This window comes from Lampetra fluviatilis, chromosome 17 (genome assembly GCF_964198595.1).
Source record: "Lampetra fluviatilis chromosome 17, kcLamFluv1.1, whole genome shotgun sequence".
NCBI lineage: Eukaryota > Metazoa > Chordata > Hyperoartia > Petromyzontiformes > Petromyzontidae > Lampetra > Lampetra fluviatilis.
The window spans coordinates 11,330,585-11,358,530 of record NC_136291.1 but is presented as its reverse complement, the minus strand read 5'-3'; the positions used below and the strand labels follow the sequence as shown (position 1 = coordinate 11,358,530).

General features: G+C 45.9%; 1 long non-coding RNA gene across 2 annotated transcripts in view; it reads left to right on the top strand.

The window, feature by feature from the left end:
• The window catches only part of LOC144936742 (uncharacterized), a 204,886-nt gene extending 183,890 nt beyond the window's left edge, over positions 1-20,996 (top strand). The window contains exons 4-5 of one of the 2 annotated variants that reach the window (XR_013637464.1): positions 17,565-17,603; positions 20,981-20,996. This is a non-coding gene — a long non-coding RNA (uncharacterized LOC144936742). Of the gene's footprint in view, positions 1-9,716; positions 10,174-17,564; positions 17,604-20,980 lie in introns of those variants that run through there. The other variant, XR_013637465.1, reaches the window with a different exon arrangement.
• Positions 20,997-27,946: the final 6,950 nt, after the last annotated feature.

Here is a 27,946-nt window from a genome sequence, read left to right as displayed (position 1 = left end):
GAGAATAGGGATATTATTCCTGATGCAGCAGACCCATTACAAAGCCCCGTGTAGGTGTTTTTCATATTTGACATCACACCATCTGTATACCTATTGTGAACAGCATATGCCAATTCTCTTTCATAGCCATTTAAATATGAATATATATATTTCTGCCGCATTCTTCTTTATTTCACAAACAGGGCACTTACCATCTGTGTGAATGCGACAAAGTGAGATCTCGTGCCTATTAACGTCATTCATGTGCTCGGTTTGCATCGGAGCAGGACACTTAAGTCAAAGTTAAATCAACGTTATTTTTGTTTACACGCGCGTGACGCATCTCTGACACAAATCTGCCACTCAAAGCACCATCATTAATGCTGATGAGCCATCTTTTTCCAATTGGATTTTTTGCAGGTTGAACTTAGGCAATGTAACAAGCAACAACATTTCACGTAGACGGAACAGGAGGATTTCTTCACAATTCTGGCTGTCGCCTGATGATGCTGGTTGTAATTACCGGCGAAAGGTCGTTTTCGAATTGTAAATGTTGTGGGTTTAATTTCCAACACACCGGTGTACTGAACTAGTCATTAATTGGCATGTTATATTTACGTGACAAACCTTACTAATTGGCCGTACCAGGTGGTGACTGGTTTAACGACACATTTATATTTAAGCAATCTAACCCAAAAAATCTCTGTTATGGGTATTCGCCATTGAACAGACCATATTGGCCTCCTATTTTGCGTCTACCCGAGAAAACACGCAGCAGCTTTTGGTTTAACTTCATGCTAAATCACTGACTTTCACGTATCGCCGACGCAAGGGGCCTGCAACTCAATATAGTGCAGTCCTTTCGGGCAAACAAAACGGACAATTGAGGCTCGTATTCACTAATTTCCATAAGAAAGGAGGATAATTTGCAAACGTGTGAAAGAATGGTAGGCATGGAAAAAAAACGGGGCTATGTAAAGACACAACGTCTACAGGTGTGCGTGTACTTTTAAACATTTGCGCAGTCTGGCTTTAAAGAAAACACAGCTTCAAAAGGGTAGATTATAAATATAGAATACTACATATAACTGTGTGTGTGTGCGAAACAATGTTCCTTTTTAGTTGCTATGAATATAAAAAGAAAGGTGAGACAATAATAAAACAATCTCAACCGGCCATAAGTCACGAACGATAATGAGAAAAAGGGGTGCACTCGGGGGTTTGAACAAATGCCTCACAATGACCTTAAAGTCCTTACACACCTATGCTAAGGGATTTTAGCTGGCTGCTGTGAGCTCCAGGCACTGGGTGGGAAGCGTGGCTGTAAATAAGATCCAGACAATCCTCAATGGGAAGATTTCAGGGTGAGGGGGGGACGAGCCACCCCCCACCCACATCCCCCCCCCCGGAGTCATGACACTGTTGTCAAATTTATGCTTAACAAACATGGTTTGGTTTGACATCTGCTTCAAATATATGATAAAAAAGTGCCAATTGTATTCACCGCGAGCGCCGTCACGCGGAATGACTTCTGTAAGGTTGCATGATATAGGCAGTGCAGTGCCACGCTCTAAAATGCAGAGGCAGAAATAATGAAGCAAGATGGCTTATAAAGCACAGAGTACAGTAATTACACATGTGTAATAATCAGTACAGACTCAGGAATTCAAGTTTTCGATTAATCAATTATTTCCACACAATGTTCACAGTTTCAAATGTATTTTGGGATTCACTTTGTACATTTACACCTGGATGTTTACACTTTCATGACGACCGTGCAGTACAAATTATAATTGCACCGTTTTATTGCCATATACAGGAAATGTCTCTCAGCTACAGGTGGTGACAGAACATCCGACTAATGTCGACTTGCCAGTCACTGCAGTGACTGATTGTGCTGTGCCAGAGGGCTCGACTCATAAGCAGAGGGGTGCAAGTTAAAAACCTGGACAGAAGTCAACTCAGCTTAGAATTACCCCCTCCTGGGGTTGGTATAATGAGTAGCACTGTGATATTCAAACTAATACTTTTTTTTATTATATTTATTGCCAGGTCAGGCCCACTGAGTTATGTAGGTCTTTTTCAGAAGCGACCTGGCCAAATTTGATAGCTCAACGAAGTGGCGTTTCAGGTGGGAATTTACAGCAGCCAAATACTCTAAACGTGCGATGTTGATTCTAAATGTGTAAGGAAAACCCGGAGGACACGGAGACAAATCCATGCGACCACCACGGGGAGAACATGCAAACTCCAAACATACATACAGACATGTAAACTCCAAACATTCATACAGACATGTAAACTCCAAACATACATACAGACATGTAAACTCCAAACATACATACAGACATGTCAACTCCAAACATTCATACAGACATGTAAATTCCAAACATACATACAGACATGTAAACTCCAAACATACATACAGACATGTAAACTCCAAACATACATACAGACATGTAAACTCCAAACATACAGGCGTCAGGGTCGGGATTGAACCCACGACCTGCTGTATATCAGGGGAGGTAGTTAACAGCCCTGTGGCAATACTGTAGCGGCCGACAAAAAACAGCTTGGTGGGGAGGGGGGGTGCAAAGGTAAATATAAAAGTCCACTCTCACAGTTGAGACAGCCACAGAGATTATTACATATTCACGTTGACCAAGATTATGTGGAATATATGGGTTTGCTCACTTTATCTCGAGTGCCACGGTGGCAAAATAATATCTCCCTGGCCTGGTATGGAGGATATCGTGGGTTCGATCCCGATCCCAACCGTGATGCCTGTATATTGGAGTTTGCATGTTCTCTCCCTGTGGTCACATGGATTTTTCTCCGGGTCCTCCGGTTTTTGCCTCCACATTTAGAAACGTGCGTTTCGAGTATTCGGCTGTTATGAATTTCCACATAATGATAAGCCACTTAGTTGAGCTATCATTTGTGGGCAGGTCGCATCTGAAATAGAGCTACATAGCTCAGTGGGTCTTACCTGGTAAAATAAAAAAAATAGTTCAGTTTTAGTTTAGTTGATCTCATCAGTGGAGATCCATAATTTACAGGAAGTTCCCTGGCTTTCTGGAAAATATGCCTACTGCCTTATGTGTGATGCATACGCCGTGGTGCGGGGCATATTCTTCAGTGTTTGTAACTTGTGCAGGATACATGCATGGCTATTCATGTAGCTTACATGTACACGTCTTTGCTCATGCACGCTCAAAATAGAATACATAAACATATGAAGATGCACCTGAATGTATTCCGTAACAACAAGCGATCTGCGCGCACTATGGTGCAAGCGGATACATTTGGTTGTGCTTGCACATTCACACGTGCTCGTAATTGAGCACACGATGAACGCTTTGTGCGCAGACTGATTAACAAAATAAATATTCTGCAGGCAAGTTTTGCAGACTTTAATCTTAAAAATGTTCCCAGGGCAGGTCAAATATATGATGTGAACATATGATTACAATCCTTGTGTTGTGCTTCTTCTACTTCTTGGCATTTGTATCAGCATTGCGGGGGTTCTGTATTCCAAGTCCCATGTCTATACTCATTGAAGTCCTGGGCCATCTTCACATTTTATCAGTCTGTAAACAGCATGTGCAGTGAAACTGGTTCTCACCAATTTCCACTTCTGCTCTCAATATTCTTCCGATCACCTTTTCCCACCACCTCAAGATATGGCTTGTCAGCTTTGACACCTCAAAAGCGTAAACAATGTATCTATGTCTCCTCTCCTCTTGAACAGCGGTATATCAGCACGCTATTTATGTATTGAAAAGGTGCTTAATATATCAGAGAGAGGAGACAATGGGTGAGCAAATGTTGGTTTTACAAATGCCTCGTTATCTCATGGTGCAGTGGTCAGGGAAAATGCACTGCATCTGATGATCTGAGTTGACTTCCTGACTACGGCTAACATTAGTGGCGAGTGATATCTGAACTGGTTATGGTTATCCACCTTCACTGACCCGCAATAACCATCATGGTTGAAGTATGGTCAAACAACCCCCCACCACCAAAACGGAATGTGAAGACATGTCATAATAAGCAGGGTAATATTTAGGAAATTAAAACTGAATGTGAAATGTGATGCAATACAATGCATGTAAGTGACATATATGGATTAAGTCAACAACCGTTGGGAATGGAGTTAATACAATTATATCCAAGAGCGAAAGATGAGTATCTGTATTTCCATAATGAGAATACTGTATACATCGTGGACTGGCAAATAGTGGGCTTTTTGGAACTAAACGATCGGCAGAGGAGAATTAACAACCACCCACTTTGCAGATTCATGGGAAGCAGGGCGACAAGACTACGTCGTAATAGCATAGCGAGGAGGGAGGGGGGTCAGTAAGGTTATAGGAGATCTGATTCAGATTAGGAATAACGCCATGAAATATTTTAAAGGTGGGGGCAGATGTTGTAATTAATGAACAATTGAATGGAAGGCCAGATGACAGGTTTGAAGACAGATGTAACGTGGTCCATCTTATATGGAGCCATTGTTTTTAATTTGGTGTATTTAAATGAAACTAAACTATTTTATCTACCAGGTAAAGCCCACATAACATCTCGCCGCGATGCCGATATGGTATCTGCCTCGCCTGGTATGCAGGAGGATCGTGGGTTCGATCCCCACCCTGATGCTTGTATATTTGGAGTTTGCATGTTCTCCCCGTGGTCGTGTGGATTTTTCTCTGGCCCTGTGGGCCAAAATTCAGGACACAGGGTTATTTTATTTATTTCACCACTGTCATGAAAACATTTGAATTGTTTATTCTTGAAGTTAATATTTCATCTATTACGGTATAATTATTTTATATCTAAATGTTTCTTCCTGTGAGGTGTCAACTTAAATCGGGCAACGCTCTTGTAGAGCGTGCCATTGAATGTTTGTAAGCAGCATATAAAACGAGAACCACGTCGATGAACGATGGATGAGGTTAACTGCGGAGTGGATACTGAGAGAAGGCAAAAAAAGCAGATGAGACAGTGGACGAGATGGAGAAATGAAATCAGAGTTGGGAGGCCACTACTGGACAAGGACAACTCAGGAAAGGAATCAATGGAAGAAGACAAGGGAAGTCTTAGCCAAGCAGTGGGAGAAGTTACAGGCTGACGATAACAACAATGACAGATTGTATAATGCACGTGAATATACACTGGTGAATGTGTGGCTTTGTACAAATCCACAAGTTTTTTTGTTAATGTGTCACCATTATCCTCACCCTTAAGTGAAGAGATCAACATTTCCTTACTCAAACGAGTATTGAGTGGCACTCCACTTTATTCAGAGTCCTAAGCCAGTGATGGCAGGGGCGAATCACGACGTAGAACAACCGCTGTTGAATTCCCACAAAGTGGTAGTAATTTTATATAATTCTCTTCTGCGCATTTTTTTTTATTAATCCAAGTTGTATTTTAGCAACACCAAGAAATGAACACCAAGATGAATTAGTGACCAATATTTAAGCGTTACAACCTTCCAACAAAATGCAAGCGGTAATTACCTAATGCAGATGGCAATATGTTCAGGAGGTTTGTTGGCTACGAGAGGGCTTCAGGAGAGAGTTCGTGTCGTTTTGCTATCCCTCCATTGAAGAAGCGCAGATTGCAGTGGTTTTGTCTATATGGTTCATAGTTTGGGTTGCATGGCTGCAGTCGCAGTGCTGTGGCTTTTTAAAATTTTCATTCATGAAGGAGATGTACGCATCGGCCTGTTGATGTTCTGATGTGATTGATGGTTACACCGGCAGTGTCTTTGAGGAATATCAAAACCAGGAGGCGCAATGTGTCGCGCTGCGTCGTTCCACTCTGTTTTCCAGCGTTCTTCCGGATCTGCGTGACATTCTAGGATGGTGACATCGCGATCCAAGAATGTGGATCGCGAACTGGTTGAGTGGCGAGGTGCGTTGTTCAGGTCTTGGCTGATGGGTCGATTATTGTTGTTGTTGGCAAGAAAACTTGTAATCTCCCTTGAAATTTGCAAGTCTCCATTTATAAGTAGTGGCAGAATGTTCGCCAGAACAGGGAGCCAGGTAATGATGCACATTTCGTTATTTAATTGTACATCTGACAGTGTTCTGCATGAGCTCCCAGACCAGACTGCAGCGCAGTAATGTGCCACTGAGTAGATCATCATACCACTTGGGCAAAAATCAACACAAAATTACAAAATATGTACAAATGTCATTTAAATATTCCACATAGCCCACAATTCCTCCCACATTGCTTCACCTTAAATGCCAGGGCCATCACTCACCACACTCCCACATATTATTTTCTCTCATCTCCTTGTAAATTTAGTTAGATCGCGTAAATATGTGTCGTTAAAACCCGCCACCACCCGACACAGCCAACTAGTAAGGGTTGTCACGTTGTTTACGTGACAACCCTTACTAGTTGGCTGTGTTTTAACGACACATTTATATATTTAAGCGATCTAACCCAAAAAAAACTATTATGGATGATATTGGTCGCGAAAGCCTACGTGTTAAACTGACATTTGGTCTGTGTCCACAAGACACTCATTTATTTATTGCACACCCTCGGTACAACGTCGCCCATTCCCTCTCCACGTAAAATTTTCACTGCACTGTTACCTTGTCTTCCTTCATAATCACTCTGCACATCCGAGCAAGAGTGACGTCGTGATCCCTCATGTCAGTAGATGGCCGAGTGGCTCAGGAAGGGCCGCGATGGCCCTGTCAGAGCACTATGTCAATATCACTTAAGTCCTGAGTTCATATCTGAACAGCCACCTGCGATTACATTGAAGTGAGTGAGTTGTTGATAGTGTTAGCCCTGTAAAGAATGAGTACAGCAACAAAAATACATCTATATCCCCACACCCCCCCACACTGAATTTGATTTCACGTAACCCCGAGAGATAAAATGTATAAATATGCAGGAAGCACACGTGGAGTTGTGAAAGAGGGGTCCAGTGAAGTGAGTCTATTTAGTTCTACCTCACCTTCTCTGACATAGTTCCAGTTGAGGGTTATTCATCCCATAGCTTGATTGTGATAACGCAACGGGGATTGTGAGAGGACAACGGGGATTGTAACCCCACGAGTGTGGTTGTGATCACCCCACTGGGATTGTGACAGCGCATTCCATACTATGATCGCAGAGTATATAGTGAAATAACATACACATCTTCAATACCTAATTCATGCACATTACTAAAGCCAACATTGTATTCCATTAATATTTAATATTTTTGACTTCTCTTTAGCTTGCCAAGTTAACAAATACTAATGGCTGTAAAACTCATAATACTCCTCAAAGAGTTTAGCAGGAGCAACTGTTCAAACAGATAGCAATGGAATTAAACATCATTATTACGGATCACCACGAGAATACAATAATACGATTGCACATGTGTATGTTCTTTCCTCTTCTAATCTCAACAAAGCGTCTGCATTTGGCTATGACTTTGAGGCACAGGTTTGCACCTTCCATTTGCTCACATTGTGTCCTCATGCACACGTGCGGCCCTTTTGTGTTGGATGAAGACCTCTCCATATCATATGAGCCATGGGGGGAGAGGGGGGTGTTATTTGATTATACTTCACCACGGTGTTCAGTGCGGGTTAGTGAAGATGGGGAGCGTGGACGCTGGGAGCCCTTTGCACAATTGGAATGTAATTGGGATGTAAAAAAAAACGAACCAAAAATTTAAGTGAGCCCTTTCAACCGGCGCCGCACACGTTGGCGTGTCACAGCCTTCCCTACAGGACCTTTTTACAATGAGACAGTGAGCTGTGGTGATCATATATATTTATATATTTGTCCACCGTATACCTTCTCTGGCTAATCAAACCAAACATTACCAACAATTACAAGAGCATTACAGTGACACAGTGATGCCATTAAGTTCATGCACCAGTTAAGCATTCATTTTATTACCGGCAGAACACAGCTGTCAGTGACGCGGGTCGTATAATTGTGTGCGTAAAAGGTTTATTACTGGAATCAGTAACAGCTACGTGCATTTGTTTTCCTGAAGGCAAGACATGTATGCCTCATCATAGTTTTTTGCCAATGTCATTATCAGACATTTTTAATCCACTGCTCATTAAACGAAAAACAAAAAAGCTCTGTTCAGTCAACGGATTTGTCTGTCGATTATCTTCTCCGCTGGCCACGAATCGTTCCTCAGACAACTTCTCTTCATCAACGAAGGTCAATGTGTGATCGTGACCAATGTCGCTGATGACACTATCTCACCGTTCCAGATGCCTCGCCTTTTTGCGCACTGTGACATGATCCTGTCACCTTGCGGTCTTGCTTGACAATATCCCACCGTCGGGCTTAAAGGTCGACCAAATTGGTTGCTGACCTCTTGGTTGGCACCCCAGTGCCTGTCACACACACCCTCTTTCACGTTGTTCTCAACGTTCCAAGTTGCCTACCCCTATTCTGCCATTGCATTTCTAGTGTCCTCCACAAGCACCTATATGCAGAATCATGGTTGTTGTTTGTTTAATTACTGTCATTTGATCACGTTCAGCTCTCTGACCATATTATAACAATTTTACGCCTGTCTTAAGCACTCTTCACACTGTATGTGTCCTCTCCTATGACACGAATAAGGTATGTAATGTCTCGAAGAGAACAAACGCTGCAGTAATTGCCTGATTGCCCTACTATAGACCGGAATTTCACATGATTACTCAATAAATTATTGATAAGACTTCCAAAACGCTGTCAGAATCGCCTGACTGAATATTCCTTTTAGATTTTTCATCTTTTCCTCATGGAAATATTTTGGACCTCATCGGAGAAACCCAGTGGCCAGAGATAAGCTCACAAACAAGAGGATAATTGTCTCGGCGAATGAGGCATTAAAGGTGACTAGTTACGGATGATCGAAATCGTGTACCGGTAATCCCATATCACGTGATTGCGTGTGTAATCGGATTACAGGTAATTAGCAGGTATCAACTACTTCATTGGTTATATAATTGTATTACTTCACTTTCAAAACCTTTTTTCCTTAAAACCTTATTTCTTTCGAACTGCTTCTTGTGTTTAACTTTGTTGACCTTCACCCGCGCCTCTGATTAGCACGGTTGGATACATACGGTGCGAAAGAAGTTTAAGATACATATGCTCTCTTGGTGTGCACGATTTGCTCAAACATTACACTGCGGTGGATATTTTCAACATACATAAGTTCAGCATACATATGTAATAAAAGACTTGACCACGATCTCTGGCTCAGTGTCCTTTATTTGGTCCGTACTGTATTCCCCACACGGCTGTCTCTTCTTTGCTCAGTCCCCACAGTGCCGACTCCGATGTCTCTCTCTTCTCCACCAGCAGCCCCTCTCTTGGCCTCTGTCACTCCTGTAGCCCCCACAGCAGCTCCGCTGCTGTTACTCACTCTCAGCCCCCTTGGCTGTAATCGCTGCTGCTCACTCCGCAGCGCTGACAGCCTCGTGCTGTCTCTCTCTCTCTCTTCGTCGCTCCTGCGACTCTCTGCAGCCACACCGCTGCCTCTAACACACAGCCTTCCTGGCTGTACTCTGCTCTCTCTTCGTCGCTCCTGCGACTCTCTGCAGCCACACCGCTGCCTCTAACACACAGCCTTCCTGGCTGTACTCTGGGGTCGGCTCCCGCTAGCCAGCGGTGCCCCCCTCCTCTCGTTCGCCCTCGTGGCCTCACCCTTTTCCATTCACAACCCGACTGACTTCTCTTTCCGGTTTTTCCCGCTTAAGGACCCCAACCTTTCACCCACGTCACCTGGCTCCGCCTCCTCGTGACGTCACATCCGGAAGGTCGCTTTCGCCCGCATTACACCACCCTCCCCCATAGAAAAAACCCAGCCGACCTCGGCTGAACAATACCAAAGCGTAATGCGGTGAACCGACCTTCCCCCTCAAAGGACACTAAGCATGCAATATAACAACAAGAACAACAACACAAGTAACATCGACGAACGTACGAAAGCATGCGATAAATACGACGGCAAGAACAAGAACAATAACAACATACAATCAACGAAACGTAAGTGATTTGGAACGAGTGCGGGTCGCCGGCCCGTCCCGGACGGTCGGCGGCCCACTTGTAGAACGGGGACGCGATGGAACACGAGGAATGACAGGGGGTAAATCCCCTGCTGCGATTGGAAGTCCACCGACGTCTCGTGTCCCTGACGAATCAGTCTTGGTCGTGTCCTTCGAATGTGCCTGCAGCGTGGTCGGAAGGGCTGCAGGGCTCGAAGGTCCCGCAGCCCTGGCAGGCGCCCTCCGAACAGGCCCACTCCTCCCCCTCGGTGTCACGGCCGACCTGTCTGGAACAGGTACGACAGGCGCTCGAGCAAGATCAGTGGACGCAGGCAGGGGAGAGTCGGCAGCAACAGACCCCGGCAAGGCAACATTGGGAGATGACGCATCACGTAGGGGAGCAACATATGGTTTCAACCGCGACGTATGAACAAACCAACGGCGAGAACCAATCTGAACGCGCGCCGACTGTGGATTGGGAACCTCAATGAGGCGCACAGGACCATGCCAAGGTTTGTGCAATTTAGGAGAGGTCCCCGGCCGCACCTGCGGGCAATGGAGCCAGGCCAGGTCTCCCACCTTCCAGGGGCACTCCCCCTCAGACCGCCGAGCATACCGCTCGTTCCGGGCCTGGGCTTTGGCCGTAGCCACGCGGGCGTTTTCCCGCGCCTCCGTAACCCGGCGAACCGTGTCCTGAATGTATTCAGGGAGTGGTTTACGAGGTCCCTTCACCCCAGTACCCAATTGCACATCCACCGGAGGCACGTTTTCCCGACCATACATAAGGTAAAACGGCGAATACCCTGTAGCCGCATGGGGCGTCATCCTGTACGCCGAAAGCACTCCGGGGATGTGCAGATCCCAATCTGATTGCTGTTCACTCACAGTATGGCAAAGCATGGCAGACAATGTTCTGTTCAGCCGCTCAACCATACCATCCATCTGCGGATGGTATGGAGATGTCCGTATCTTCTTAGTCCCAAGGCCTGCGCACACTTCAGCCAATAATTTAGAAGAGAAATTTCGGCCCTGGTCCGTGAGGAGTCTCTCAGGCGCCCCCTTGTCCATAATGTACCCAAACAAAAAGGCGTCGGTGATGGCCGCGGCCGACTGATTGGGCAACGGCCAGGCCATCGGCCAACGGGAGAGATACTCAACCCCTACCAGCAAATATTTATTTCCCCTCGCCGATGGTGGGAAGGGTCCCAATATGTCCAGTGCCACCAATTCATTGACTCGAGACACCTGAATCGACTGGAGAGGCGGCACGTAAGGATGTTTAGGCGGCTTACGCCGGGCGCATTCAGGGCACGCGCGCACGTGCCCTACGACATCTGTCGCCATGCCGTGCCAAAAATAATGACGTTGTAACGTCAACAGAGTCTTCTGCACCCCTAAATGCAATAGTGTGTCACAATGGAGAGTTCTAATCAACTCAAATCGCAAGGACGTTGGTACCACCACACGCCAGCTTTCCTGGAACCTTTCTTGCCACATAAGCAGACCATCTCGGAGAGCGGTTCGCGGCCCCACAGCCGAACTCGGACTCCCATTGTCCCTCATAGACCGCTTCCGCATGGACAACAACGACTTGTCCATCATCTGTTCCCGAATCCAGACAGACCGCGGCAGATTCAAAACCCCGTCAGTCGGTCCCGGTTCCATCGGAGTATCCGACTTCTCGACGGCCAACGTAAGCGGCTGAGGGGGGTTTAGAATCGGCGAACACCTATGCGTCCCCGACGCACATTTACAAGGGGCGCGCCCTGGTAATCTGGAAAGTGCGTCAGCGTTCGCATGGCGCACTCCCTTCCGATGTTGAATTTGGAAGGAAAATTCCTGCAGCGTGTCCAACCAACGTGCCCACTGTCCCGATGGCTGGTCCATTTTGAGTGCATATTGCAAGGCCGCATGATCCGTACGCACAATAAACGAACGACCGTAAAGGTACGGTCGAAATTGGCGTAGGAAAAAAACAACCGCCAAAAGTTCTCTACGAGTGACACAGTAGCGTGTTTCCGCAGGCGACAAGACCCGGCTACCATACGCCACGACGCGCTCTACGCCCCCTTTAGACTGTGATAATACTGCCCCAATACCTGTGTCACTCGCGTCCGTATCAAGAATGAAAGGGCGATTAAAATCGGGATAATCCAATGTCGGGGCCGTAGCCAATAGATCACGCAGACTCCGAAAGGCCGCCTCTTCCGGCTCTCCCCAAACAAATTTCCGTCCTTTACCCGTAAGGAGATGCAAGGGCCTCGCAATCGTCGCAAACCCCGGCACAAATCTTCGGTAATACGAGGCAAATCCCAAAAACCGCCGAACATCCCCCACGGAGGCCAGAGTCGGCCAATCCCGGACGCACGCCGTCTTTTCCGGATCCGTGGACACCCCCTCTGCACTCACAATGTGCCCCAAATAACGGACGGACCGTTGCAGTAGGTGGCATTTCTTTGGTTTGAATTTCAAATTGGCAGAGCGCATCCTCGTGAACACTGTCTCCAGCCGCGTTAAATGTTCCTCGAATGTGCGGCTGAACACAATAATATCGTCCAAATATATAAGACACGTCTCCCACTGCAACCCCGTCAAAACGAGCTCCATCAACCTTTGAAACGTAGCAGGGGCCGCATTCAATCCCATCGGGAGGCAGTTGAATTGAAATAACCCCTGCGGCGTACGGAATGCGGTTTTCTCCCGTGAGGACTCGTCAAGGGGAAGCTGCCAAAATCCCGAAGAGAGGTCCAGTGTGGAAAAGAACTTAGCCCCCGACAATGCGTCAAGGGAGTCGTCCATACGCGGCAGGGGGTACGCATCTGCCACCGATATCTTATTCAATTTCCGGAAATCGACACAAAATCGCAAGTTGCCATCCTTTTTCTTAACCAAGACCACAGGAGCGCCCCATGGGCTGTTAGATGGCGATATAATGTCCGCAGCCAACATGTCTTCCACCGCCCCCCGAACGTGTTCTCGCTCCGCTGGACTCATCCGATGCGAATTTAACCGAATAGGGGCAGCGTCGCCCGTCTCAATGTGATGGGAAAGCAACGATGTGCGTCCCAAATCCAAATCGTCGGAGCTGAACACATCCGAATACGTCAGCAACAATTTACGCAGCGCATCACGTTGCCCCACGGACAGGGAAGAATTTTCGTCACATAAGGTAGCGATCCAACGATTATCCGAACCCCTTGGCTCGGAAACACCAGCGACCACTCCCCGGCGATGCGGACAATCGTGCGTCGCAAACGCCGTAGTGGCATGTGCCACAACCGTACCGGCCGGAACACGGATGTTTTCCACCCCCGCATTAAGCACCTGTAAAACCGGTAATTGATCCGGCCGGACGATGGTCTGTGCCCCAACTAACGCCAATCCCGTTGTTATCGTGGCGGATGGTGACAACAAGACCCCTAATGCCCCTAGCCGATTGGGCAGGGGCTTCCGATACCGCAAGGGTATAAGCATCTGTGAACCAGGTGGGATGTCCACAGATGCGACGGACAGCGCCTGCACCTGTACGGCCGAAGCAGGTCGCCCCCAGGGCGACGGCAGAAACGAGATTCGACGGCCCCCCGGCAATTCAATACAATTCTCATTGATTTTAATCAAAATGGGCATCTTAGCCAAAAAATCCGTGCCTAGTAAGCAAGGAACCGCCAAAGATCTCGATATTAACACAACGCCCGAAGCCGACACATCCCCTATAGATATCTTAGCATCTACCTGGTCCACGATACCCATACTACCCCCGTTCGCAGCGACGCAAGACCCATAAACCGGACGCACAGCCCCCGGCGGAATGCCCAACAGATGGAAAATGACATCCGATATAATAGTCGCAGACGCTCCCGAGTCGACCAAAATGCGCACGTCCACACCTTGTATAGACCCCGGTACAGTGGACGAACCCGTAGCGGCCGCGACAACTCTCCGTGCCAATTTGCGCCACTGCGTAACTGAATGACAAGGCCCCGTCGATGGCCTTTCTTTAACAACAACAATAGGATCGCGCAACAAAGGTGGTGGGTGAGGTGTAAAGCCTTGCCGAGTGTCTGGTGCGTGCCGACATGCCTGTTTGGGAGGTTCCTTGGTCGGCTTGTCCGGTGTTGTGGGCTCCTGCTGCGGCGGACCCGGGAAGCGGGCCCAGCAATCTTTGGCGTAATGGCCCCTACGGCCGCAGCGGAAGCAATCGGCCTCGTTGCGCCGAAGCGCAGGTCTTGCATCCCGGCGGCCCCGTCCTGATGGCGTAGCGCGCGGCCCCGGCCTTCCGCGTCCCGACCATGGAGAGGAGGCGGCCGTCAGCTCCTGTGGACCCCGCTCATCCGGCACATAGATCGCCCTTGTGGGGTCCCACCCCATCGCGCCTCCTTCCTTGACGGGCCCACCAGTCCATGCCGCCACTTGCTTCCAGCGACGGAGATTAAACTGCGCATCCAGACACTTTGCTGCCGCCCGGGACGTGAGCTTCTCATGCCCACACACAGGCATGGGGATCCCCAGATCCCGAGACAGCTCCAGCATTTTTCCCAATATGAGAGGCTCGAGCAGATCCTGTGGCGTATCAGGATATGCTGCCATGGCCAGCTCCAACACCGCACCCCTGAACGCCACGGGCGATTCTTCGGGTGCTCGTTGTCGTTGAGCGAATCGCCGATGCGCGTCGTCAGGTGGCTCATAGGCGTCGGCCATTTCCTCAAAAACTCCACATAAAGTCTTCTTCTTATCGGCCGTTATGGAACGGAAAAATCGAACAGATTCGTCGTCCAGTAGAGTCGGCAACACTTCCAAGGCCTCCGCATCGGTCCATCTTGCTGAACGAACCGCCGCCAAAAATCGGCAGGCGAAAGCGCTCCAATCGCCCCCGATAGAGAATTCCTTAACTGTAGTAAGGTGGCGACTCCGACTCCTCTTTACGCCGTCTTCCAATGATGGTTGTTCTGGAGGCAAATTCAAAATGGCGTCGGCCCGCGGCGTGGCCAAGATGGCGGTGTGGCGCCGCGGAGCGCGCAAGATGGCGTCTTCTTGCCGCGTGGCCAATGGCGGCGGCAGGGCAGGCAACGTGGCGGCCCGTGGAGCACCTTCTCGTTCCATCGTCGTCCTTGGCGTAACGAGGTGACATAGATGCGCCAGGACGTCCTTGAGTGTCTCCAGTTGTTCTGCCACCTGTTGCCATCTTTGCTCAGCGTCCGATGTTGTTGACGGACCCGCCATCGCGCCGACATCTTCCACGCCTGTCCCCGTGCTCGCCTCAGCAGGGCTCTCCTCCACCACCCCAGCAGAATCCGTGGTCGGAGGGAATTCGTCGTCGTCGGACGAAGAAGCCGATGCTGGCGCCGGGGGAATTTTCTTCCTTACTTGCTTAGACATGCCGTTTCACTTCTGACCCCAGTGTAATAAAAGACTTGACCACGATCTCTGGCTCAGTGTCCTTTATTTGGTCCGTACTGTATTCCCCACACGGCTGTCTCTTCTTTGCTCAGTCCCCACAGTGCCGACTCCGATGTCTCTCTCTTCTCCACCAGCAGCCCCTCTCTTGGCCTCTGTCACTCCTGTAGCCCCCACAGCAGCTCCGCTGCTGTTACTCACTCTCAGCCCCCTTGGCTGTAATCGCTGCTGCTCACTCCGCAGCGCTGACAGCCTCGTGCTGTCTCTCTCTCTCTCTTCGTCGCTCCTGCGACTCTCTGCAGCCACACCGCTGCCTCTAACACACAGCCTTCCTGGCTGTACTCTGCTCTCTCTTCGTCGCTCCTGCGACTCTCTGCAGCCACACCGCTGCCTCTAACACACAGCCTTCCTGGCTGTACTCTGGGGTCGGCTCCCGCTAGCCAGCGGTGCCCCCCTCCTCTCGTTCGCCCTCGTGGCCTCACCCTTTTCCATTCACAACCCGACTGACTTCTCTTTCCGGTTTTTCCCGCTTAAGGACCCCAACCTTTCACCCACGTCACCTGGCTCCGCCTCCTCGTGACGTCACATCCGGAAGGTCGCTTTCGCCCGCATTACACATACATAGGTGAAGTGTAATCCTGAAATTAATAATTTTCAAAGGCATAAACACTGTGCACAGAGTGTTTTTGAAGCCAACTTGCCGCACTCGTCGCTACAAGATACCTTGTTGCCCTGCAGGTGGGTATCCCATACACGTTGTGGCTCCGGTCCATGTCCCAATCATCAAGTGGCAGTCCATGGCTTCAGGTGATGCGGGCAGGTGGATTGAGACAATTGGAATGCGCTAGGCAAGGGCTTCATCATCGGCGCTTTCTCCACCAAACTGGGGCACGCATCCTATGCAGCTCCTCAGGAGAACTGGTCCAGTGTAAGCCCAGCACTGTCACAGTATCATCATCATTGTGCACTGCCTTCATGGTCCAATTCATTATCAAACACTCCACCTGTATACACTATCACCTGAGGCTGGTTAACCCGATGTGTAATATTTTTCCTCCTAAACCTGGAGCCACGAACTGCCACTGCCACCAACCAAACCTTTAATACGACACCTTCTCCACTGGCACAACCGAGCGATCATTTGTAGCCAGGTCGCTTCTGGAAAAAAAAGTAGCGTTTTATTTGTATATTTTTCTAAGTGATTTGCTTATATTTCCTATACTTTGCACTCCTATCATGGTTTGTATTGTTTCTTGTTGTATAGTTCTAACTTACCCCTACCTGGACATCTCTGAAAAATAGCTTTATAGTTAATCGGATTCCTCCAGTTTAAGATTCTGAGCCTGTGCAGTTGCAGATGCTTTTCCGCCGGATATTTGTCATATCGAGCTGGAGCCAAACCGTGATATGCGAGCTTCACGAGACGTCTGAATCCAGCTCGGGGCCAAGCAGGGCCAGGGGTTCATTGCGTGTGGCGTCGTTTATTGCACTTTGAAGACACAGCGTCACCAGCATAGTTCCGTAGAAAAAAAATAACCTGGTACCTGACCCACACCGTTCGAGCTGGGCACAACCTCAGTGCGACTTGCTCGATTGCAGTGGAAAATATGTCCAAGCGCCTTAATTCAATGGTCGCAAGCCACCTGGCATGGAATAGGCTAGCATTCTTCACTAATTTTCAGAGGGAGGCCCTGTTTCGCCAATAACACATCATCAGTGTGAGGGCCGCCACACATTTCAAACCATTGGGTGTTGACAGTACGATGATGATGGGGGGTGTTGTCACGTGTTGTGTATTGTCGGGGGCTGCACGTCAGGGGCCGCACTAAAGGCCACCAGGGGCCGCCAGTGGCCCACGGGGCCTTGTAATGAAGACCAGTGGAATAGGCATATGTCACGACTCCCTATTCTTCCTCACCCTGTCTTGAGGAATCTATTCTTGATGTTAACTACCTTGCCTGGTATGCAGTAGGTCGTGTGTTCTCTCCCGACCCTGACGCCTGTATATTTGGAGTTTGCGTGTCTCTCTCCTCGTGGTCACGTGGATTTTTCTCTGGGTACATCCAGGGTTTTCCCTCCACATTTAGAAACGTGCGTTTAGAATATTTGACAGCTATAAATGTCCACGTGATAAGCCACTTCGTTGAGCTATCATGTGTTTTCCAGGTCGCTTCTGAAAAAAAGCTACACAGCTCGTCTTACCTGGTAAAATAAGCATAGATTTTTTTCTGCATCGTTTGTTCAGTTTTGTTTACCTAAATGTATGAGCATATTACTTATATAACATTCATGAATAATAATTGATTCTCACTGCACTAATAAAAAAACGTATTGCGAGTGTAAGAATCAATTGTAACTGTTGCAGTTTTACATGCCCAGACTCTACAGTGTGGTCATAATTAATGAGGGAAGTTGTACTCTCAGATATGTAATAATGCTAACTATTTCCTACAAGATTGTTCTTCTCCCTGATGGAAAATTGTTCATTTCATGACGAGTAAATGTGTTTGTTCTACTAAATGTTTTAACGTAATGTCAAGTGAACGATGCCTTATCAGACACCCCCTTGTTTCACGTCTCCACTTAAAATACAACCCTAAGCCTTTCGAAGTGCAAATACTGATTCTCCCGTTAGCATATTTAAATGAGAATCAGTATTGACTTCACTGGATGCGTGCACTCACGCGCGGAAACTTGAATGCATTAATTATAGCGTCATGCAAAACGACATTTATTAATGATGAAAAAATACAAATAGGCGTTTACCCTTTCTGGAAATAAAACAGGTGTTAAGATGTTCAAACACCAAATAAATATCATGGGACCTCCCTTGCCAGTATCAAAATATAAGAATAGGTTTTACCCTTTCTGGCAATAAAACAGTTTGTGTTAAGATGTTAAAACACCAAACTGCAACCTTTTGCAAGGAATCATGTCCGTATTAACCACATATACTTGTGGTGAACATGCACCACAAGTCTTCTTAACACATCTTAACACCTGTTTTATTGCCAGAAAGGGTAAAACCTATTCTTATACCAAATAAATACCTTTCGCAAGGCAATGAGTCTGCATTTACCACACATACTTGATGCAAAACATGCAAACACAAATACTCTGATAATATATGGACCGTATTACCCAACTAATACAGATGTCATGATTCACCCAGTCATTGTTGAATAGTAACTCATAATGTCATGATACAAACATCGAATAACACGTGGAAGGAACACCATACAGAATGTTGTATGTACAGGGGTTGTGTGATCCCTGCCGCTGTTGGAAACGTTGCTACATTCACCACATAATGTTAAGAAAAACAATTATTCCTGAAACCAATCGTAATTCCGAACTCTGACAGTTTATTGAATTGACAGGGATAGACGTGACTTGTGATACAGTACTTATAATATACACAAATTACTAAAGTGAACAAGGTACGGGAATTATTCAAATGGTGATGTTATGCAAAATACTGACTGAATTCACAACAGTACTAGTACACTACATTCTTGCTTTGGCAGTTGAGGACATTTCTCCAGATAGTGATATTATATTCAAAGCAGAAGGTTCACATCACTCTGAAACAATCGAGGTAACTTCGCAATGAAATGGCTGCATTGTAAAATGGGAAAAAAACCCGGAGTCAGTCTTTTAGCAACGATGCACAAGTATAGACCGGGCATGTAACTTTTACATTTCAAGCAATAGCTCGGTTTCAGAGCCATGGGAGCAAGTTAAACTAATTCATAATCCAGTACAGGTTTAATTACTGGCGAAACATCGTAATTACTGGCAAAACGTTGTGGCTTTGCTCTCCAACACAATATTGTGCTGTACTAATAACGAATTGGCATGTTCTGTTTACATGGCAAACCTTACTAATTGGCTGTGTCGGGTGGTGGCTGCATTATGGATGATATTGGTTGCGAAAGCCTGCATGTGAAGTTAAACTAAACTATTTTATTTTTACCAGGTAAAGCCAACTGAGCTATATAGCTTTTTTTCAGAAGCGACCTGGCCGAAAATGATTGGCTTAACGAAGTGGTGTATCACGTGGACATTTATCACAGCTAAACACTCTAAACACATGTTTATACATGTGGAGGGAAAAAAAAACGGAGGACCCGGAGAAAGATCCACGCTACCATGGGGAGAACACCCATTCTCCAAATATACAGCAGGCGTCAGGGTCGGGGATCGAACCCACGACTTCCTGTATACCAGGCTAGGTAGTTAACATCGCGCCAGCAGGAAGAACGGGTGCAAACATTTAATTGCAACAAAAAATAGTACCAAGCGAAGCGTATTCCTGCTCAAACAAGCAATGGGGCGGTGCGCTTATCTCAAATGGTGGCCTTGAAATTGGAATGTCACACTTTCCTATCATGGGGGGCATGTCTCTCCCTGGGACAATCACCGCTGACTTCTCACGAAGTGGAATGCGGACGGAGCTGCTGGGCTGTCAAAATTTATTCTAGATTTTAACTCGCAGCCATTGGTAATCCATTGAAGTTTATGTATTGCCCTACAAAACAATGATTAAAATATTTAGGGTACAAATTTTATAATTAATGATAATTATATTGTCAATTACAGTTGTCATTACCTTTTTAAACTTCATTAGACTCAAAAACAAATATTTTCACATGTCAGTGAGTGCTTCAGTTGGCAAAATTTAATTTGGTGGAAGTGTGTATGTACACATAACTTCTTTCGCACCATACGTAGCCAAACGTGCTAATCGGAGGTGCGGGAAGATAATAATTGTAGCGCTTAATCCATTTCATTTGATGTAACCGAGGAAACTGCATTTTTACATATTTTCTATTACTTACTTTTTAGGATATGTCAAACACATGAGGTGATAGAGGGTGGGAGGCAGAAAGTGGCAAAGGGAGACGGAATAAGGATAAACACTTCCCTTGGCCGCACAGAGCCACTGTTGATAAACGGAGGCATACGTCAAACAGAGCTGTTTCACGGAAGCGGTCTCCTTGCATGCGCAGCTGTCGACAGCTTGAATGTCTAGGTAAACAAACGTGTACACACAGCCTGTAAAATTATTAGCTTGGAGAGTAATTGCTGAATTAACTCGGTGGATGTGCAAGAGTCAGATGGATTTAAACATAAAAATAAATCCACAATGAATTCTCATGGAAGAACAGGTTATTCATCCAGCAATAGATAATCATAATTTAGATATGCAAGGCGCATTTAATTCGTAGATCCCAATGCGCCATTTATTGAAATCATAAAATAAACGAACTAGAGTAAGCGGTCAGAATAAGGGGGTAAAGGGCAGTTTAAAGAGGGGAGTTTTCAAGACTGAAATATATCTAACGACTCTGTCTCATTATTAGCAAAGGCAAAGCATTCCAAAGCTTTGGATCTGCACTAGCAAAAGCCCGATCGAAATATAGATAACGGCTGATGATCATGTTGTCTCATATATATTAAAATGTGTATATGTCCTGTCTGAGTGTCTGCTTTCTACATTCTAACCCTAAAATAATTATTGATTCATGAGTATTGAGGCCGCCAGCTTCTTTGCAATGTGAACTCTTTGTAATGTACAGACGCGGAGCTGCGGAGAGAGACGCGGAGCTGCGGAGAGAGACGCGGAGCTGCGGAGAGGGACGCGGAGCTACGGAGAGGGACGCGGAGCTGCGGAGAGAAACGCGGAGCTGTGGAGAGGGACGCGAAGTTGCGGAGAGGGACGCGGAGCTCCGGAGAGGGACGCGGAGCTCCGGAGAGGGCCGCGGAGCTGCAAATAGAGAGATGAAACGCAATTTTTGCTCATATATTTTAGTTGCAAAAAATGCTTTCACTTTTGAGACTTCAATAACAAGCGATATTTTCAATGTAACCCCGTAACATTGATGCATATGGCAGATTTGCTCCTTTTGGGTCTTGGAAAATCATGTTTATGAATTTCTCGTGAATGAATGAAGCCGTGTGAACCACTATTTTTTTTTGTTTAACGAATTCGCGTGGCTAATTCCTAATTTAATCTGAGGCACACTCTGCCGGCGCAAATTTATTTTTGCAGATAGCAGGGCTAACCTCTGCAGATTACAGGATCCGCGATTTGGTTTCCAAATATTAACACAGATTTTCTGATAAAAAAAACAATTATCACAACTAATCAAGATTGACGACGTATTAATTACTTTAAGAACTTAACAAAGAAGGTTTCAATATGAGCAACACAAAAGCGATGTACAAATGGTTTGCTTCACGAAAAAATATATTGGCCCAACAGCTGGAAAATAGCATAGTGTGGTACGCGTATCTAAGCCAATTGTTTTTGTTAATGATTACATAATAAGGGGGACAAGAGACGTTTGGAGTGACTTGGAAAACTGAACTTGATCATTAATACGGGGTTTTGATCAGTACATTCACAATGAAATATGGATAAGAAATATTGACATAGAAATGTAATACAAACAGAAAAGTTATCAAGCATGGCGAGATGCATGCTGGGAAATATATTGAGAGACAGAAAGAAGAACACATGGATCACAGAATGTGAATCACAGACACAGTAATAGTTAGGTTTTCGCAGCTAATATTGATGAATAAGTATTTTTTTGGGTTAGGCCACACGTCACGTGGCCTATTTGTGGGTTAGGCAGCCTAGTCATCAAATGGCCTCACTCAAAAGTCTGTTCATGAATCATAGAGACATGTTGAATGTTAAGAAAAGTAAGTGGGCTTGGGCAGGCCACATCTCTAAGAGGGTTGATGGTTGATGGATAAGACTGGTGATGAAATGGCAGGCAAACAAAAAAGGAGAAAATATTCCGGTGAGAATGTCCACCAGGGGAGAAGGGAGCAGTGAGAATCGCTCAGTGCAGAAGTCACATGGCTATGGCACCACACGGCCATGACGGATGATGTGTCGAGGTCTTCATCAGATAGTAGATTGATCGTGATGATGATGAACTACAGTACACGAGCATTACATTTTTCCAATCGAGTTAGGGGGTAGAATTAAATCACTTAGTGCCCCTTTACAGAGATGAGCACCACCCCACACCCATTTAACGACGGAGCACATCCTGACATTTTATTTATATTTAAGATTTGACATTTCGGATGGCTGCGATTTGAAATCCAGATTACGGTTTTGACAGCCCATTATCCCTTTGGAGTTGATACAATGAGCAGCACATCTCTACAGAGAATCAACAGTGGTTGTCCTATAGAACGATTCAACCCAGTCATGGGAATAGTGAATTTACACCACAGGTGCAGGGCTGCTCATTGAGCTGAGCCTGCGCAAAATATTCTTTAGAACAGGGAGACAGTTTGCATTTTGTTTGACTGTTACACAGTCGCCTAATATTGTTGATGATGCTATCAGACACTCTCACTTTGTTTATTTTGCAACAGAGGGGCACGTGTTTTGTAATTCCCTGCAGATGTTGCCGTGACTCTGGTAACGAAACCACGGGATTTGGTGCAAACTGACGCAGTGATGTCCCAATGGGACATATTTAGATATTTACATATCTACTACCGACTGTGCAAAGCGCTGTCCTGCTGTCAATAGTTTTATGAAAGCAATGCAACAAGGAGTTGCACAATGATACTTTCCCGGTTTGTTTATTTTGCATTATTAACCACACAAACATGCGCACTTTTATGTTTTACCGCACGTTATTAATATTTACCCACCCGATGGTGTATGCACGCTACTCGTGTGTGCTGGTTTAGGAAAACAGGTTTTAAAGCACATTAATGTGCCCCTGGGTTAAATTAAAGTGTTAACAGTGTGTGGGGGTGTTTTCTAAGTGAAATGGCACACAGAAGGGAGAGTGCCTAGATGTATCAATTTCTATCTGGCTGAGCTTCGGTCAAGAGGTGAATGAGTCTGTAATTTTTCAAGTCAGATTAGTTACCTTTTTTGAATAAAATAATGTTTGAAGCATAATTATACGACTGAGATATGTAAATTTTGCCAATAAAAGAAATTGCATACAGACACATTTGCACGAAAATGTATTTTCTCAAAGATCACTCGGAACAGAATGATGTAACATTTCGAGGCCGGCCAACCATGTGAGTAGGCAGGGTTTAGGAAAGGATTGTATGTCATAAATCACGTGCTGTATGTACGATTAGAGTCAGATTTTGTAAGAAAATACCCACTAATGAATTTCAGATACCATTGTGTTCAGCGACTGTCGACTATGAAAAGGCATAGCAGGTGTGTGTCACCACCATCACCCAAGCTAGGACATTTTGGTTGACAGTCACACGGATGCAAAGTCTGTCATTCGACATTTGATGCTTCATTACAAAAGATTTGTTTTCCAATATCGTTTGGAATTTACATTAAAACATTAACATGGGGCACGAAAAACAACACATTGTACGGTTGTGAAAATTTATTGTCAATCTTCAAACGTTTCGATCACTCATTTCATACATGACAATATCACACAGGTGTGTGTGTGTGTATTGAAGCCAGCAGGGGGTGTCCGATAAAGATACTGAACTTGTCTCCCACCATGAGGATACGGGGACATTCCACCGTTGGCATCGGGATATCAATGGAGATTGGTGGGGCCCCGTTACTCACGTGAGAAGGGGGCATGTTGAAGTATCTTAGGGGCCGTCCATAAATGACGTCACCTGGGGGGGGGGGTCATATATTTGTGACGATATGTGACGAGGGGGGGGGGGTTGAGAAATGTGACGTCACGTCGAAATGCGCAACTTTAAATAAATATAGACAACACGTTCTACTTAATTAAATAGACTTCATAATACATGTTTTATCCTACAACATCAGAGTGCAGCGCCATATTAAATACGCACTACAATGACGATAGTTGAAAGCGATTTTAAGCATGTTTTATTTTCAAAATGGACATATGGTTTGGGGGGGGCAGAGCTTTGTGACGTCATATCTGAGGGGGGGTTGACATTTTGTGACGCCGTGTGACGAGGGGGGGGGGGTCAAAATCGTCCAAAATCGCGTGACGTCATTTATGGACGGTCCCTTACTTGGTATAGCAGTAGCTTACAGTGACAAGATCGTGCGTTCATCGTCGACTCCAGGTAAAATAATCACTCCGCGGTAGGTAAAATTAAAACCGCATGGCGAGCACTACTGTGTTTTCCTCTGGAGACAAATGTGGGACGTAGGTAGGGTTTTACCGTTGATTCAGAACCATCCGATGGGTCGTGCGCCACCTGATGCTTAGAAGAATGTTGCTGTACGGTGCATATAACAATTGGTTTTACCCTTTCTGGAAATAAAACAGGTGTTAAGATGTAAAAACACCAAACTGAAACCTTTTCCAAGGAATCATGTCTGTATTAACCACATATACTTGTGGTGAACATGCAACCAAAAAAACATGCTCTGATAGTATATGCATTGTCTTTGAAACTGATTGGTCCGCACCAGTTAGAGCAACAGGTACACACGCAAAACAAAGAAATGTCCCCAGAGTGGATGTCAGCCCACGTAGTGACGGCACCGACACCACAGCCTCATCCAGCACATGCAGGGCAGGCAGTCCCGCACGGCACACGTCCTGTCGCACTGCCACAGCCAGAGAGACGCCGTGCGACAATCATCGTCTCCTCCCCCCACTCCGCGCTCACACAGCGGGGATGTCAACTCAACGTAGCAAAAGCGGTCCAACGGACCTACCTCTGGGCGCATTGTGAGTGTAAAAACGTGGCCAATGCAAACATGACTCCTTGTAAAAAAGGTGTCAGTTTTGTTTCCTGATAAAGGGGTAAAAAAACAATCATCATTAATATAATATAAAGGTGTGCACGCTTACACCTTGTTTGGAGGGTCAACTCAGACTGTCATCCTTCTTAGGGTTGATCAAATACGTACAGTTAACCACTTAGCTTTCAATATCGGATGAGATCAGGCACATTCCGGGTGATTCCATAGGCTAACGAATAAGTAACACTTGAATATTTTCTGTACAGGACAGTATTCTGTATAGTAAATATTTAATTACATTTGCTTAGCGTTTTTCTCTTCACGATCATCCTGCACATCGCACCTCTGATTAGCACGGTTGGCTCTGTACGGTGCGAAAGAGGTTCAACATCCATAAAGCATAATTCATAATAAAGGTTTTTGGGTTAGATCGCGTTATTTATAAGTGTGTCATAACCCTCCACCACCCGATATGGCCAAACAGTAAAAAATGTGTCACGTTTACAAAAGACAAATAGTTCACTACTTTAGCCCACCGGTGTGTTGAAGAGTGAATCAACATCATTGAAATTTTAAATAATAATAATATTGGTTGCGAAAGCCTACGTGTTATAAAACAGAATGTCTATCTACACAGACTTACAGTGGTCATGTCTTCCTACGTCATGGTGTACAAAGCAGAACATCACAATATGCTCTTGGCACATTTAAGTCGAGGTAAGATATGTTCTCTTAACAAAACTATTTCATTGATTGCTACAAGCCAACAATGGGCATAGCACACGGTCTGATAGGCCCGCAGACACGTAAAGAACATTATCGGCTGAAGCCTTGTGTGTCCAGTGACCCTATACAAATCGCATTACCCAGAAAAGGGTTACCCGGGAGCGTAAGCCATCCTCTCTAACTCTTCCTATCATACCCCATTCTTGACATTTCCCCTACAAACACACATCCACAACATCAATGCTCGGCACTGAAATCCGTTTCGGACTATTATAAATGACTAATACGAGCATCGCATTATCTGACCATGTACGGGGAAAAAAATTGTCACGTTAAATAACGATTGTTCTAAATTTAAGACACAGTGGAAATGTGGAACCCTGCATTTTGGATAAATTACGGATGAGAACGAAGCATTGTGTATTGTTTGACTGCCAACAATTTTCCCATATTTGGCACACATGCCAAATCGACTCACGAAACCCAGCCATATTGTCGCAAACATGCTCTAGCTAGCTGCTCGGCGTTTCTCTCTTCACAACCACTCAGCACATCGCACCTCCGATTAGCACGGTTGGCTGCGTACGGTGCGAAAGAAGTTCAACATACACACATTTTCTCCAGCTCTACCCCGTACGACTAGAGTATGTGTGTCCCGAATCTACATGACTATACGCTGCTCATTCTATGCAGACCTCTACATGACTGATTATATGCAATTCCATCGATAATGTGCCTATACAGTCCATGCAACATTCCCCTGTATGACTCTAAGCCAGTGGTTTTTTCCCCTTTACTGCTGCCTGCACCCCTTTGGTTCTCAATCGTAAACAAAAGTAGAATGTTAATAGATACAAAGTAAGTTGTACTTGCGTGCCCGTAAGTACAACTTTTGTATTTTCGATGATTTACCTTCTAACAAATAAATCTGGCATGTCTCGCACCCCAAGAAAGGGCACCTTCTGCACCCCAGGTTAAGAACCGCTGCTGCTCTAAGCCCTGTAGCAGGTGTGCTGTGTTAGGCGACATATTGCACGTGGAATTGAGTCCAAAGCCAATATAGCTGTCGCAGGACTCATCTTTTTCTCTACACGGCTGATGTTTTGATGATGCCCGCTCCATAAACGCAAATCGTACACAGGGCTCGGCAACGTCATTTGAACGCGAGGGGTAACACAGAGATTGCATTAATCACACAACGATTATTAAGCTCGTGAGAAGTGCGTAAAATGACAGGTACGGGAAGAGACGTTGTTAATGTGGCCACACCCAGTTGTGTGCAATGTGGTTCCATGGCCTCTCCGGCCACTGGAAGCGAAGACATTCACGAACGGCGTTGAACCCAATCGCTTCTTGAAATGAATAATCGGCCCTGAATTGTGACGATTGAATCAGATAACGGGGGGGGGGGGGGGGGTGAGGAGTGCATCTTCAAACTCCCTATGGAGCACTCTGAAATACTTCACTAACTCTTTAATACGCTCTCATCGGTCTAAATTAAAACGGCATTGCATTGTATGGCAGCCCAGCTCAAGCAATGCCACGTGTACTTTGTTCTGCACAACCCATAGGCAGACAGTACAATACAGTACTTGACGATTATAACTCTGTATTTTATAGGCTATCCACAGGCTACCAAGGACTCATGCACTTCATACACTCTGCTGCTATATTTGAAGCAATCACGCTATACATTGCAAGGTTGTGAGTTCAAACCTGTCTGGGGACTGACTCAGTCCATCATCCCTCAAGCGCTGATACATATGAATAGCATTACCTTCTGGGAAGTTGTCATCAGCAGTCTGTGGATAGACTGGCTTCCGCCACAGAACCGTGGAATGTATCTAACTGTACTGATGTGAACTGGGGTATATTCCTGAAGTGAAATTGATAAGAGTGTTAGAGATTGGTGGCTTTTTTCAACCCATCGCAGACGTCAGCAGGCTTAGAGAAGGGACGGTTTAGAGAACGTGTGTGTGGAGGTAAACAGTGTGCCTGGTGCAGTCAGTTCTGACGAGGAGGTCAAACCACGTACAGTAGCAGTGCGTTAGCAGCGTGGGATTTTGCTGGAATACATAACCGACTCTGGAAGGGTGCAGAGGTCAATGTTATTGTT